Source organism: Peromyscus eremicus, chromosome 10, assembly GCF_949786415.1.
Source record: "Peromyscus eremicus chromosome 10, PerEre_H2_v1, whole genome shotgun sequence".
Classification (NCBI taxonomy): domain Eukaryota; kingdom Metazoa; phylum Chordata; class Mammalia; order Rodentia; family Cricetidae; genus Peromyscus; species Peromyscus eremicus.
Window position 1 is genome coordinate 55,059,361 of NC_081426.1, and position 8,266 is coordinate 55,067,626.

Below are 8,266 nucleotides of genomic sequence, written 5' to 3' on the forward strand. Positions count from 1 at the left end.
TGTGGTTGATATGTAAAATTAACAGACAATTTCTTAAAAATAAAAGAAAGAAAAATAACAGTGATTTAACTTTTCCCAAATGAATAAAATAAACTCTCCTAGACAGGTACCTCAGGTGTCTTTTCTTAGGAAAATAAAGAAAAAAAAGTGATAAAAAAAGATTCTCCATTCCCAGCAGGGCCGCATGTTCTCGAGCATGCCATTTTTAAGTATGTCTTCATTCCTTTTCAGTTTTTCATACCCTGGTTTGAATCACTCCATTGGCACCCACCTGAGCTCAGTCAAGCTTTCAAGGTTGAATGTGCCTGCCAGGCAGGCTTAACTATTTCTTGTGTGTCTTAAGGGTACTGAAAAGGTTACTGTTTAAAATTTTTGATATGGAGGAATTAAGATCATCTGTCCTCAAGAGTAAATCAGCATGTGTTATTTCTGAAGGAGATAGAATCTGGCAATAAATAGTAAACACTGAAGCTGTCATTCATCTAAGTTGGCTGTCAAGTACATCTCCAGAACGAATTTCTCAATGAATTTTATTGACAGTGACTTAAATAGCATGTAGGCTAAATCATGATGCTTTCCAGTTAAAGCAAACATATAAAACACACCCATGTTTTAACTACTAACTGTAAAGATGTCACATTTTACTAATAGTTCAATCATATGTTCAGTGATCACAGTGCAAATTAAATCAAATCAAATCAACTTTCTTTGATTCTTCATTTTTTTAAATTTTAGTGATTTTTATTACTTTTTAAAGTTCTTCTCTCATATATTATATCCTGACCCATCATTTTCCCTCTCTCCCCTCTCCTCAGTCTCTGACCCCTCCTCTACTCATACATCCTCCCTCCATCTCCCCTCAGAAAAGAGCACACCTCCCAGGGACAGCAAATATGACAAAAATATGCTACTGTAAGTCCAGGCAAATACTGTCAAATCAAGGTTGAATGAGGCAAGCCAGTAGGAGGAAAAGGGTTCCATAAGTAGGCAAAAGTGTCAGTGACTGTCCCTGCTTCCACCGTTATGAATTCTACAAGAACACCAAGCTACTCAGCTATAAAATATATTCAGGGGACATAGGTCAGATCCCTACAGGCTCCCTGATCTCTGTGACCCTATGAGTCCTAATCAATTACTTCTGTGGGTCTTGTTCTCTTGGTGTCCTTGACACCTCTGGTTCCTCTGATTCTTCCCCTCCCTCCTCCACAGGACTCCTGAGCTCTCCCTTATGTTTGGCTGTGGGAACCTACACCTGCTCCATCAGTTGCTGAAATTTCTCTTGTCTCTTGATTCTGCTAGGCTCTGGTCCCAGAACACTCTGCAGGCAGGACAAGCTGTAGGTCAAATGTTTTATGGCTGGATTGGTGTCTCTGTCCCTCCACTTGAGGCCTTGCCTGGTTACAGAAGATGGCCAGTTCAGCCTCTGTCCCCTCTATTACTAGGAGTCTTTGCTAGGGATACTCTCATAGACTCCATGGAGTTTCCCTTGTACAAGGTTTCCACCTCACTCTCAAAACTACCCCAATTCCACTCATATCTCCCAACACTTAGTCTCCTCCCCTTGATCCCTCCTCTTCCCAACACCACCCATTCCCAGTCCACCTTCAGTGAAGTAGTTGGATAAAAGGTTAACTCAAAAAAAAAATCTGTAGCCCTCCTATATACAAATGGCAAGTGGGCTGAGAAAGAAAGCAGGGAGAAAAAACCCTTCACAATAGCCACAAATAATATAAAATATTTTGTAGTAACTTTAACCAAGCAAGTGAAAGACCTGTATGATTAAACACTTTCAGCCTTTGAAGAAGGAAATTGAAGAAGATATCAGAAGATGGAAAGATCTCCCACATTCATGGATCTGTAGGGTTAACATAGTAAAAATGGCCATCTTACCAAAAATAATCTGCAGATTCAATACAGTCTTCATCAAAATTCCAAAACAATTCTTTACAGACCTTGAAAGGACAATATTCAACTTCATATGGAAAAGCAAAAAAACAAAACAAAAACCCCAGGTTATCTAAAACAATTTTTTATATAAAAGAACCTCTGATTCTTTTATATCCTGATATCCCTGATATCAAGGTGTACTATAGAGCTATAATAATAAAAACTACATAGTATAGGCATAAAAACAGAAATACTCATCAATGGAATAAAATTGAAGACTCAGATGTAAATTCACACATCTTTGGACATTTGATTTTTAGTAAAGAAGCCAGAAATATACAATGGTAAAGAGAAGCATCACCAACAAATAGTGCTGGTCTAACTGGATGTCAGCATATAAAAGAATGAAAATAGATCCACATCTATCACCCTGCACAAAACTCAAGTCTAAGTGGATCAAAGACCTAAATAAAAATCCAATTACATTGGATATGATAGAAGAGAAAGTGGAGAATAGACATGAAACCATTAGCACAGGAGATAACCTCCTGAACATTACACCAACAGAGCAGGCACTAAGATCAACAACAATAAATGGGACCTCCTGAAACTGAAGTTTCTATAAGGCAAAGTATACTATCAACAGGACAAAAAGGCAGCCTACAGAATAAGAAAAGATTTTCATCAACTCCACATCATACAGAGGGTTAATATCTAAAATATATAAAGAACTCAAGAAACCAGCCATCAACAAACTAAATCATCCAGGAGCCCACTACTTACAGTGGGACACCTTGCACAGCCTTGATGCAGGGGAGGGACTTGGACCTGCCTCTACTGAATGTACCAGGCTCTGTGAACTCCCCATGGGAGACCTTGCCTTGTTGGAGGAAAAATGGGACATGGGTTGAGGGGGGAAGTCAGGAGGGGTGAGAGGAGGGAGGAGAGGGGATCTGTGATATGTAAAGTGAATAAAAAAATCCTTAATAAAAAAAATAAGGTAGAGGAACTGGATGGCTCAAAGAAAATAATAAATTAAAATAAAATGTTCCATGCCCAAAAAAGTGGGGGTACAGATCTAGGTAGAGAATTCTCAACAGAGGAAATGCCAATGGCCAACAAACACTTAAAGAAGTGCTCAACATCCTTAGCCATCAGGGAAATGAAAATCAAAACTAAGATACCATCATACATCTGTTAGAAAAGATAAAATAAAAGACACAAATGACAGCTTATGCTGGAAAAGATGTGGAGCAAGGGGAATACTCCTCCACTGGTGGTGGGAGAGTACACTTGTACAACCACTTTGGAAATAAATATGGTGGTTTCTCAGAAATTTGGGAATCAATCTACCTCAACATCCAGCTATACCACTCTTGGACATATACACAAGGAATGTTCAATCATACCCTAAGGACACTTGCTCAACTATGTTCATAGCAGCTTTATTTGTAATAGTCAAAAACTGGGAAAAATCTATACGTTCCTCAACTGAAAAAAAATGGATAAAAATATGATAAATTTACACAATGGAATATTACTCGGCTTTTAAAAACAGTGACATCATGAAATCTGCAGGCAAATGGATAGAACTTGAAAAAATTATCCTGAGTGAAGTATCTCAGACCCAGAAATAAAAACACGGTATGTGCTCACTTATAACTGGTTATTACCTATAAAGTAAAAGATAATTATGCTATGGTCCAGAGAGCCAGAGAGGCTAAGTAACAAGGATGGCTTAGAGTAGGATGGAAGGATATCCCCAGGAAGGAGAAAAAGAATAGATTTTGTGGATTATTAAAAATTTAAGCTTGTAGTACTTACTCTTTCTAAGCAGACTATGAATATTCTCTTATCAAATGAGAGATTTCATATTCCTCAGAGTGAAATGCTGTTTCAACAAGCAATCAAAGCATTGGCATGAATGCATCCCTTCACTGAATTTGCAATGGAAAGAAATTCCCCCAAAAGATTAAATCAATACACTAATGAGACAAATACAAAATATGCACAATTTTAAGCTACATTTAATGACATTCATAGCAAAATTCAACTCTGATTTCATTAAAGAAAACAAAGACACTACAAGAATAAGATATAAGACCACTGTGTAAGGAAGGATCTCCATCCATATTGGCATGCCAACTGGCAATGTCATTATACAGGTCTTTTTCAGGCTACCATATTGTTGAAATTTTGTGGATGTAGCTTCTCTAACATGTTTAGAAGACATTCTATTCAGCAGGCATCCTGGTCCTCTGGCTCTTAGAATATTTCCCCTCTTCTTCCTAAATATACCCTAAGCCTTGGGTGTAGGGGTTGTGTAGTAGATGTATCATGGGAGCAAGTCACCCACAGTCATTTATTCTTTGCATTTTGTCCAGCTGTAAATTTTTGAAATAGTCTCCATCTTCTCCACTGCCTTTTTAAGCAGAGTAAGAGCTACCTGTTTCTTAGAGCTATTTGTTGTTGTAAGAATAAGTAATTAAAATACACTTAGGAATTATATCCATTTAGGAAAATGGTAGCAGTGGGCTCTCCTCTAGAGTCTATGACCTCTTCATCCACAGGGAGCTGACTATGTTTACATCATCAAGCACGAATTCCCTCCAACTGAGAAGAGTTTAAATCCAATTTGACTTCTGTTGGTTCTTCCTAGAAACAATTGCATATATACATATGTATCCTAGATACAAGGATGTCATTGCATCCTTGAGGATAACTTTCCATGCTCATCATTAATGTGGTTCATAGGCTTTACAGCCAGATAGGAGTATGTATTATTATTATTATTATTATTATTATTATTATTATTATTATTATTTTGATTGGCAACTTGCACATTTCCAGGAAAAGACTCCCCAGGTCAATTCTAGCCTACAAGTTCTGTGTCCAAAGTTTGTGGTGTCTGAGAGAGAGAATCAGTTTAATCCAGGGATGAGTCCCTGATAAGTTGTCCAATACCAATTAGTCAGACCTAAACACGTGAACATATGAGAAAAACTAAATAGGCAGAATTATACGTGTTTCTACTAATGCATATGTAGCAATAATAAAGATGAGCATATCCTGAATTTGAGAGGGAGTGAGAAAGAACATGAGAGGAGCTAAAGGGAAAAGGAGAAAAGGAAATGATGCAAATAGAGTATACGCATGTATGAAATTATCAAAAAACTAAAAATTTTAAACTAAAAATAAATCTTAAAAAATATTCAAAACCAAACAGATTAAGGAGAGGGAATAAATAAGGAAGAAAGGAGATAAGCTTATGGAACAAATGCTTTGAAGAATGCAGATTAATGTGCTTCCGAATTCTTTCTTTAATTTTTTAATTAATTAATCCTCATGCACTCCTCTCCCTTCCTCTTCAGAAAAGGGCAGGTCTCACCTGTGTATCAGCCAGCCATGGTATATCAAGTTGCAGTAAGACTAGGTACCTCCTCTCCTAGTAAGCCTGCATAAGGCAACCCATAGGAAGAAAGGGTCCCAAAATCAAGCCACAGAGTCAGACACAGCCCCTGCTCCCACTTTTAGGAGCCCCACAAAAAGGCCAAGCTACACAACTACACAACATATGTGCAGAGGGCCTAGGTCAGTCCCATCCAAGCTGTAGGGTTGGTGGTTCATTCTCAGTGAGCCCCTATGAGCCCAAGTTAGTTGATTCTGTGGTTTTCTTGTGGTGTACTTGGCCCCTCTGGCTCCCATAATCCTTCCTCCACTCTTCCACAGGGTTCCCCAAGGTCCACCTAATGTTTGGCTGTGGGTCTCTTCATCTGTTTCCATCAGTTACTGAGAGGAGCCTCTCTGATGACAATTGGGCTAGGCAACAATCTACGAGTATAGGAAAATATCATTAGAAATCATTTCACTGACATTTTTTTTGTTAGTCATATTTGGTTCTATTCTAGGTCTCTGTTTAGCTTCTGAGTACTGACCCTCCAGGCAGTGTCAGGAGTGAGCACCAATCATGGTATGATTTTAAGCTGAACCAGTGATTGATTGGCTGCTCCCATAATTTCTGGGCCACCTTTACCCCAGCATATCTTGTGGCAAGGAAAATTTAGGTCAAAGATCATGTGCCTGGTTTGGAAACCCAGTGTCTTCACTGGAAGTCTTCCCAGGTTACAGGAGATGGCCAGTTCAGGCTCTGTATCTCCCTTTGCTGGGAGTCTTAGCTAGGAGTCACCCTCTTTGATTCCTGGGAGTTTCCATTGCGTAAGTTTCTAGCTCATCCCCAGAGGTGCCCCTAATTCCAGTACTTTCTCTCTCCTTCCTCCCCACACCTGATTCCTCCTTTTCCCATACCAATCTCCCTTACAGACCCCTCCCCCGTCCACCTCTAATGTCTCCTCTATTTCTCCTTCACAGTGAGATCCATGTGTCCCACCTTGAGCCTTCCTTGTTAATTAGCTTCTTTGTGTCTGTGAATTGTAGCATGGTTATCCTTTACTTTACGTCTAATATTCATAAGTGAATACATACCTTGTTTGTCTCTCTGCATCTGGGTTACTTCACTCAGGATGACCTAGTTCAATCCATGTGCCAGCAAACTTCATGATGCTGCTGTTTTTAACAACTGAGTAATACTCCATTGTGTAGTGTACCATATTTTCTTTCTCCATTCTGACTTCTTACCTATGAATGATAAGCAAAAGTTAAGGCAGGAAGACAATGGTATAAATAGTTTACCTGAAGTGGAAAAAAGAATGAGAATTATTCTGTAAGTTCAAAGGAAGCATCAATCTTGAGAGTGGAGGTTCATTTATTAAATTTACTATAAATTGATGTTTAGCTGTGTAAGAATTGGGTCTTCTGTCAAAATAGGTCCAAATACCTTTTCAGATTTGTATAAACCCCGTTTGACCATCACATGACTAGGCAAACCACAGTGTTTTCTAACTTGGTGAAGGTTGATGAAGGGACTTCGGAGATCCTTTCTTTCTTACTCATTCCAAATCATTTGGTCCAGGAAGTAGGATCCAAGCCCAAAGATAATCTCTTCAAATACTGCTGAAAGAATTTGTTAACATTTAAGAAATATTCATATTAACGCTTTGAGAATTTTATACCATGTATTTTGGTCATGGCCACCTACCACTCCTCACAGATCCAGCCTCACTCCCCACATCCCCACCCTACCGCAACACTCTATCCTTTAAACATTTATTTTAATAACTCACCAACTCTAATTCATGTTGCCCATATGTTCCTGGATATGGGGTTATCACTCTCATATGATAGACCTACCAGGATCTACAATCTTAAAAATGGCCAATATCCACACCATCCAAGACATCAATCATCCATAGTTCCTCAGTTAGGGGTAGAGACTTATGAAACCCTTTTCTCTGCATGCTACAATGTTAACTGCCTTGAATCCTGGATCTTTTGCAGGCAAACACAGCTGTCATGAGTTTACTAGTGAAGCAGTCCTGTCATAGCCCAAAGAGACTATTTTTGCTCTGGTTCTCTCCGTCCTCAAGCTCTTTTAACTGTTCTGCCTCCTCTTTTGTGATGGTCCCTGATCCATGGTTTTGGGGTGATATGGATGCTCCATTAATGGCCAAGCATCCTATTGATATTTTGACTATCATGCATTTCCATATTTTGCTTCTTTTACTAAATATTATGCTAGCTTTTTAAAAACACTAATGTTAAAAATAGTCAAATCAAAATAGAATTTACCTATCTCCAGAAAAGAATATTTCTTTTACCCTGATTAATAGTAGTAAATTTTAACCATGGAACATTTGAAATACAGGCCAAATATGGCAGATTTAGATTGTATTAAAGCTGAATATTATTAACACATATCATCATGAGTATCTATAACTATGGATACTTTCAAATTAAATTACTTTTGCACATAACCAGATAAATTCTCAGCTTTTGTTGTAATGTGCGTCTATCTTGTGTTTAATAAGGCTTTATAATCTCAGGCCTGGGAGAGTCTTCTTCATTGTAAATTGTGCAGAGATTTAAAAAGCAGGCATTCTGTGATCCACACTTACAGAGTGTGTGTGTGTGTGTGTGTGTGTGTGTGTGTGTGTGTAAATATTTTGTGTGGCAAAAATAAGTATTTCTTATTTAAGGTTCAAGTGTATAACTTAAAATAAAAGCCCAAGTGTTCTTAGTTTACACAGACAGACACAGATGAGGACATATATATATATATATATATATATATATATATATATATATATCCATTTAGTGGCTAGCATGAACTTTGACTACATACATACGATTTAAGATTATAATAGTACATACTTAACAAGCATCAACTTCAAGAACCCAAATTTTATAGAGTTGGTAGAAAGAAAACAATATTGTTGTGACAATAAAAGGCAATATTGACCTCAATGTTCTTATTTTTTTTAAA